Raw genomic sequence first — 8,523 nt, 5'->3', positions numbered from 1 at the left:
ATTCCGCCTGATTCGAGTGAGCAACTTTCTCCAAGATGTAACCCATATTATTATTCATGAGTCCCGGAACCGCAATTTACCCTGCGGTCCTGTAAAAGGATCGCATCCAACTTGTGTTTCTGCTCCCGTAACAGTCTGAGTGTAGTTTGCCGAACCCATCAAACAAATTTGACGATAAGTAACTGCCTAATCCAAACAGCAGAAACCCTGTTATCAAAAACCCAAAAATGTAAAGATCTTCCACATCCTCCAAAGATAAAAATTGATAGACAAACAATATTCCATTTACTCCAGGAATCCATTGTGTATCCAGCAAAAATGTCCCATCAGGGTAAGTCGGCTCTCCCAAGCCCTGTCTTCCCGTCGAGAAAATTTAATCGTGAGTCCATTACCATGGCATAGGTTGGTGAGGTAATTAAAAACCTTTATGGGCGGCTGTGGCTCAGTGGTTAGAGCAGTTGTACTCCAATGAGAAAGGAGAGAGGTGGAGGTTTGATTCCTGTCAGCAGTCACATGTCAAAGTGTCCCTGGGCAAGACACTGAACCCCTCATTGGTGTATGAATGGAGTTTAAAAAGCGAGAGTTCATAGTGATTTATTCAGGTTAGCTTTCTAAAGATGTAGCAGAGTGCTGGATGAATGTCTGTGTGGATGGATAAATGAAAGCACAGATTGTGTTGTAAAGCACTTTCAGTGGCCTGTTTGGCTAGAAAGGTGCTATACAAGTACCATTCATTTACTATTTACTCCTTGGTAGCAGGGCAACAGGGGTGGAGGAGATTCACTCCAAAATGCTGAAGGCATGTTGTGGGGATGTCATGGTTGATAAGTGTCATGGCGGTGCCTAAATGTCTGACCCACATGCAGAAAACACTCAGAAAATTTCAACAGTAGTTTTCTTTTAGAAAAAAGATTTTTTTTCTCAAATTGTTTGAGACTCAACGGACCCCTCTAGGAAACAGGATTTGGTGGCTCAGGAGTCAGTGATCCCTTTAAAGAAAGAACATAGGTTAAGGTGACTTGGTTTCAGAACAGGTGGTTGGTTAGGTAGGAGGTTTGGCTTACAGGTGTTGAGGTGAAGTTTCATCCAGGGAGGGAATTAACTGCAGGCTCTGAGGAGATCTGAACTCACAGGTGGCGTCAGAAGATGTTAGAAGAGCGGTGGAGAGCGGACAGGGTTCGATCTGTGGTGGTTCTTAAAGTGGAGCAGTGGAGCAAACAGGCAATTGTTAAATCCAGGAATGAACTAGACACAGACCTCCAAGCTGGAGCCGACTGGGAGCTGGGTGACCTAGGAGGAGTCAAAAAACACAGGGGATCAAAAATGCAGCAAGGTACCATGCAAGTTTCTGCAACTAAGATTTGAAGGCTTGAAGTACCACATAGGGCTAACACTCAGGCACTGAAGAGACGTCAGCAAGCTTCTTATATGCAGCTCCGCTGATGAGACCAAATGGGCTCCAGGTGTTACTGATAGTTGCCCAGCCGCTCTCCAGAAAGCTCCTGAACGCCACCTGCTCTGTGTCGCATAGAGAACTGAGACAGCACCTGTGGAGAGGCACACTTCAGTGGTTGTCCCCATTTTTGTAAAGGGGGCCTAAAAAGTGTGTTTGAGGGGTCACACTTTTCAGCTTTCATGGAAAAATTAACTCCAGGGTGTTGGAAGGGAGGCTCCAAACAATTGTCAAACTTCAGATTGAAGAGAAGCAGAGTGGCTTTTGCCCTGGTCATGGAAGAGTGGACCAGATCTTCACCCTTGCAGAATTGCAAAGGAGGTCATGGGAGTTTGACTTTGCAGTATGTGTTTTAGAAATCTGGAATTGCCTTATGATCATGTTCTCCAAGGCATTCTGTGGGGCATTGCTGCGAGAGTAAGGTTCTTTTAAATACAGATTTACTTGCAGCATCCACCAAAGGAAGGCAAAAATATGCAACTTGCAAAACAAATGTCCAGATAAAAAAATATATAACTTCAAAAAAAAAATTAAAACATAACAACCCAGCTCAGGTGCCTGAGAGGAAACAAAGGACAAATGTGGTTAATCCTTTGTGTAACAGTTGTTGTTAGTTGAATAATGCAAACTAAATATTGTGAACACTCAAAGAAATAACAAAGACCCAGACCCTCCTATCCACCACCCGTCACCTATCTCCTCTGTTAACCTTTGCTTTTCAGAGATGACACAACACATTCTGAACAACTGAACACTGTCAACATTAACATAACCTTTTTTTTTTTACAAATACATGTCAACAACATATAATAAAAAAGTTGTTATTAAGGTTTTACCTTATCCGTCTTGAAGTGTTTTTTGCTGAAATCTGTTTCTACATTGCTGACAGAGTCCAGTATTGGTGCATTATCAACCTCAATGATGTTCATGAGATATGGATCATTACTGAAAAAATGAGATCCCAGATGCAAGTGACAGCTAACTTCTTCCTCTCAGGAAGAAGTCAGCTGAGGTGGTTTGAGCCTCTGATTAAGCTCCCTCCTGGACCACTTCCTCTAGAGGTTGCCCACGCATTAAGGCGTACTCTTTGAACTGAAAACACCCCAGGATCCCCAGAAGGAGCTGGAGAGTGTCGCTGGGGAGGGGATGTCTGGGTGTCTTCGCCTATGCAACTAGCAATAAGTGCAAGAAAATGAATGGATGGTTAGTTGCACTTTAACCTGGTTGTAACTGTGTTCCTGCAGTTTTTTCATCCTTCAGTGTTCTCCTTTTATGACTTGATTTCAGCTTCTGCTCAAAGAGCAAATAGTTCACAGGCCTCACCATGTTTCCAGCTAGCAACTATTATTGTAAAATAGTTTATTGCTTCTTTGTCCTCTTTCCCTTTAGGGGACTCCACAGTGGATCATCTGCCTCTATCTCACCTTATCCCAGCATCCTTTTCTGTCACACTAACCCTCTGCAGATACTCCTTCACTACATACATGAACCTTTTTTATGGTCTTCCTCTTTTTTTTCCTCCCTGGCAGCTTAATTTTCTACATTCTATATCCAGTATGTCCACTATCCCTCCTCTGGATAGATTTATAGCTGAGTGTTTCAGATCTCTCAGAGCGCTGGTTGTGCATATCACGTCTTCTCACACACCACCTCTGAAGCTGGCTGTGCCCAAGGCATAAGTGAGGCAAACGGCTGCTTAGGGCCCCCAGAGAGCAGATGAATATTCACTTGAAACAAGTTGTTACACAGTTGTAATCAGAATGATAATAGAGTGTTAAATGAATGCTAAATATTGCTTCTTGTGTCTAAGCTGGACTGCATTTCATGCACAGTAACTATTTAGTAAATAGTTACTGTTTACTAAGCAGCTGACAGTTTTCTGAGGTTCCTTAAACAAAAAAAAAAAAAAAAAACACTGAGCCCTCTTCCCCAATTTTGCAGCTGTAAAGACACTGTAAACTGGACTCTACAGGCAGATTGAATGAGTCAGAGAAATACCACTTCCTACTCAGTTATTCATAACAGTTACCTTCTAAAGCACACAAGGAGACTTCTATCTGGGTTTTTTTTTGTTAGTTTTTTTTGTCAGTGATGTTACTGAATTACTATTTCTGAATTGAGAAAGCTCCTCGGATGAGAAGCGAAACGTCTTCAACTACAGAATAGAAGTCCAGTTGTTCTTGTTTTAAACCTTTTTTGGATTTGCCATGGCCTGGATGACTGAGAACCTACACCAGCAAAATGAATAAATAGTTATAAATAAATAATATAAACATCGCCCTTTTGTCATTGGTAATGGGTGATAAACATAAACAATATAAAAAGTTGTTATAAGTGTTCTGGTGCTTAGGGCCTCATGCAACCTTGGGTCGGCCCTGATGTCAGCACAACTGAGATCAACAGCAGCAGGTGACTTTTGTCTTAGTGTCAATGTAGACTGTTTACTGGTGACCCTTATGAATTTCTTAGAACTTATTCAAGTCCAAAAGGAAATCTTAGGGAAATTCTGACTCCCCAGTCCTGCATGAAGAGGCATTGGCTTTCATTTACTAACCTGCTTGAGCTATAGGTACAACATGCACTTCAATATAAACAAAACAAAAAGAAAAAAAAAAGAATGCGATAAGTAATTAGGCTGGAGCATTGCATGCGATGTGAAGATCTTTTAAAACCAAAATGTTTATTATTTTCTCACCAAATTAATTTCTTATTAATTGCTTTTTGGGTGTCCTTAACATACTTAAAACCTTGTAAAAGTATGTGATTTTTTTAATCTCATAAGTGCCTCAAAAACATGCTCAATAGTGCCACCTATTTTGGTAGCCCCAAGAACTAGCTACACTTAGAGTTCTGAAATTAGGTACACATGTAGAACTCACAAAGGTGAACTAGAAATTTGTATTGGCTTCAAACTTGTTCAGTAGTTTTAAGGACTAGGGAGCTAATTTTATTTAGAAAGTTTCTAAGTCACTGATATAGACCTTAGTCTGGAGCCAAGAAGACATTCATCTCCAGCTTTATCCATCTTTGTTTCAGTAATTTCTTCTTATCGTACAGCAACATATATTAAAACTGGCATTTTCCTGCATCATTAAATATTGTTTGCACACTAGGAAGAGAAAAACAACAAACTGTGACTGATTTACTATTTTGTTTCTTGTTAAATGCTGAGGGTTCTTGTGAAATAGAGCTTAGTGTTAATTATGTGCACATTTACTATAACATCTTGTGGTCATGCTGACTAAACCAGGGGATGTAAAAAATAGCTTGTATATTCACCTCAAAATGAAGTTTTGACATTCTGAAATACCATGTTTGAATGATGCAGATATTTTAAATTTTCTTTCAGTAATTGTCAAATGAAATAAATTTTAAAATATTGCTCACAAAGGGAAAAAGTAAAGAAATTTAGGCTAAACTTTACTTTTTTCAAAGCCTTCCCTGATTTTTTCTTTCCTTCCTATATGTAAAAATTGACTAGAGCCCTGTGGACCCCTTTAGAACCCATGTTACTGTGTTCATGTTTTTTTTTTTACTCATGAATGTATCAATTGAGACACTATGATAAACACTTATTTTGGGCCAGAATTGTACTGAATATGGTCCAGTGGATGTAACTAAACAAAGGTTTTCCATGAAGCTGTCCAGTTTCTTTGACTTAATTGAAGTGACTTGCTGAAATGTTTGAGTCTGCCCAGCATGTACACTCACACACTGACACCTCAGCACAGATAAATCCTTCAAAAACATATATGACCATCTTCATATTCATCACCCTCACCCTTTAACCTTTTCCCATCTCATCATGTTGCAGAAACCATCAGTCAAGAGGCTAAATTTAATCCTAAAGAATCAATCTGCTATCTCATTGGTGGAGCAACAAATGCACTCCCTTTGGATGCAGTGTAGATCATCCAAACCCATAATTGCTTTTTAACTCAAAAACATTAATAAGATTTCTCAATTGCAATGCATTGTAATCATGCCATTAATATGGATATGACAGAAGAACTGGGAGCCATCTGTTTAGCTTAGACAGCGCTGGATGGTTTCCAGGAGAGATTTTCATTTCAAGGACTTTATTTTGGCCAGACACCATTGGCAGCATAATTCATGTGAATGCCACCAGCAGCGCTGGGAAACGAAAGACCCAAATTGATCCATCAATCACCTATTCATACTAATGTTTATTCAGCTTCGCCTGACTTCAGTCATTCACACTCGCAGATGAAAGCTTTAATAAAAAAAGATGGCAGGGAATGGAGAATAAAAACCTGCGCTCTCCACACAGGATTTTACCGCTCGCTTTTTGGTGAGGTGGGTTATTGCCTTGGGTTACCTCTGGGTGGAATCAATTATACAAGCTTCTTAAAAGGCTTGTTTCAGTCTTCACAGGAAAACACAGAGCGAGCAGGCTCCCGAGGTGTCTAGCATTCTTCTTTTTTATGTTGCTACATCAAACTTTCTCTTTTCAAAAACTTTTCCCTACTTACCGCCAGAGTGGAAATGTGGGGCGTTTGAGTTGTCATTACAAACATCAGTTTCCCCCTCCCTCTCTTTCCTTCCTCTCATGACTAATGTATGTTCAGCACAAAAAGCATATGTTGTTTTTGAAAAAGCTCTACATCAACTCCTGGGTGCTGTGCTTGTTGCTAGAAGGAGTAGAGCATACACAAAAGATTATTTTACCTAAGGCCAATTCTAACAGCTTCACTTTGCATTTAAGCATAAATAGATAAATAAATGCCCCAGTAATTCCTGAGGTAATGCATATTGCTCGCTGCCATTCATCCTAGGGCTTTAAACTAAAATGATCTTCTTACCTCCTCCAAGGAGGTTGTGTTTTTGGTAGCATTGGTTGGTTTGTTTGTATGTTTGCAAGATTACTTAAAAACTAATGAAGACATTTTGATGGAATTTTCAGGAAATGTTGGGGTGTCACAACCATCAAGAGGACTACAATTTGGAACGGACTATATATAAATGTCACCATGGCCTTGGCGGAGGTCTGCTCTCTTCGTGTGATTCTATTGTGCTGAGAAATGAGTTGGAGCTGTTTTAATAAAACCTTAAAATAACAGTTTGTGAGATCTCATGCAATATTGTGAAATGTCACATTTAGAGTATGTGATGTGAATGACTATTTAAATTTTTAGCTAAATAGCTGTATAATTGACTGTGTTATAACCATTTTTGTGTTGACTAAAGTTGATTAGCTGTGGTGGGATTCTTGCATTAGATTGATAGCAAACGTTAATCAGTTGTATTTGTACAACCAATGATTACTTCCTAAAGGTTTTAATAAAAGCTTCCAGTGGTTCAGAAGATATTTTGATAACAGACAGATACATGAACACACACATGTGGATACAGACACACACATATACATTGGGTAAAACATTTTTGTTCACCTTTGCCTTCTGGTGGCAGATGATAAGAAAGAAATAAACAAATTTTTAAAGAAAGTTTGAAGGGTGCCAATGCAGTAGCTGCCTGAAATTTCACCATACACCAACATTTTTTCTATAAAGCTCAATATTATTTTGGGACTTACCTTTGTTATAATCTAAGCTAATAAAATAAATTTTGATGTATGAACTATGTAAGAAGTGTAAAGTTTGTGGGAGTTGGAAGAGTTTGTTAAAGTAAGTTTAAACAGCCTAAGTGTGACATCACCACACTCTTAGCTAAACATCCTGTGGCAAAATCTCCCCAAATTATAAGACTTAAATTGTGAGTGTGTAAAACCATATAAGATAACATTGAAAAGCTCACCTACAACTTCACCTCACATTTCAGACAGTACCTGCTGGGGCGACACTTTACCATTCGAACTGACCACAGCAGCCTACGGTGGCTCACCAGACTGAGGGAGCCTGAAGGTCAACTTGCTCGCTGGTTAGAGAAACTGGCGGAGTATGATTTCCAGGTGGTTCACCGCCCAGGAATTAAACACCTGAATGCGGATGCCCTTTCCAGGAAGCCCTGCCGGAAGAACTGTGCATTTAACATACCAGACCCAGAGCCGAGCAGGAAGCAGTTTCAACACACGGCTGTGCAGGGTGACCTGATGCATCTTCCAGCAGTCCAAACTGACCTTTCAACTTCCCCAGGGCGACCTCTAGTGGGGGTAGTGGGCAACTACACAAATGGCGACAGTAAGGACTCCACTTATCCAAATATTCACCTGGTGAGCGAAGCACCTCAGCCTAACCTGTTCCGTGGTTGGACTAAAGAGCAGCTTGCTGCTGCCCAAAAGAATGACCCCGACATAGGACCGGTTTGGGAATGGATGAATCAAGGGAAAAATCGTCCTGGTTGGGTCAGCATAGCAGCATGTAGCCCGGCCACCAAAGCTCTGTGGTCACAGTGGAAGAGACTCTACAGGAAGGATGGAGTCATGTTGAGGAAGTTTTACTGCAGCGAGGGCAAAGTCTTCTACCCACAGATAGTGTTACCACACTTTTACCACAGTTCTATTATGGAACAACTGCATGATGGGTCCGTAGGCGGCCATTTTGGGGCAGAGAGGACTCTGTCACTCCTAAAAGGCAGGTATTATTGGTATAATATGAGAGATGATGTTACTCTGTGGTGCCATACCTGCATCAGCTGTTCAGCCAAGGCTCGACCAAGGAAAACGCCCCAGGCAGCCATGGGAACTGTGAGGGTTGGTGCCCCCATGGAGGGTAGCAGTCGACCTGATGGGACCTCTAAACGAAACTGAGAGACATAACCACTATATACACTCCTGATCAAAATCTTAAGACCAGTGAAAAAATTGCAAGAATTTGCATTTTGCACTGTTGGATCTTAAGAAGGTTCTAAGTAGAGCTTCACAGTGTTAGAAGAAGAAATCAGCGTAAGAGACAAAAACTTTTGAGCAGGGAATTAATTGAAAACTGCATTTACACTCAAACATGACTTTTTCAGCTGATCAAAAGTTTAAGACCATAGCTCAAAAAACCCCGAAAACCCCCCAAAACAGAAATCAAAGTGTCAAAAAAAAGGACTCAGTAATGAGTAGCTCCACCATTCTTGTTGATGACTTCAAACAATCGTTTAGGCAT

This window comes from Kryptolebias marmoratus, linkage group LG13 (genome assembly GCF_001649575.2).
Source record: "Kryptolebias marmoratus isolate JLee-2015 linkage group LG13, ASM164957v2, whole genome shotgun sequence".
In the NCBI taxonomy this organism is placed as follows: Eukaryota; Metazoa; Chordata; class Actinopteri; order Cyprinodontiformes; family Rivulidae; genus Kryptolebias; species Kryptolebias marmoratus.
This window is presented reverse-complemented; position numbering follows the sequence as displayed.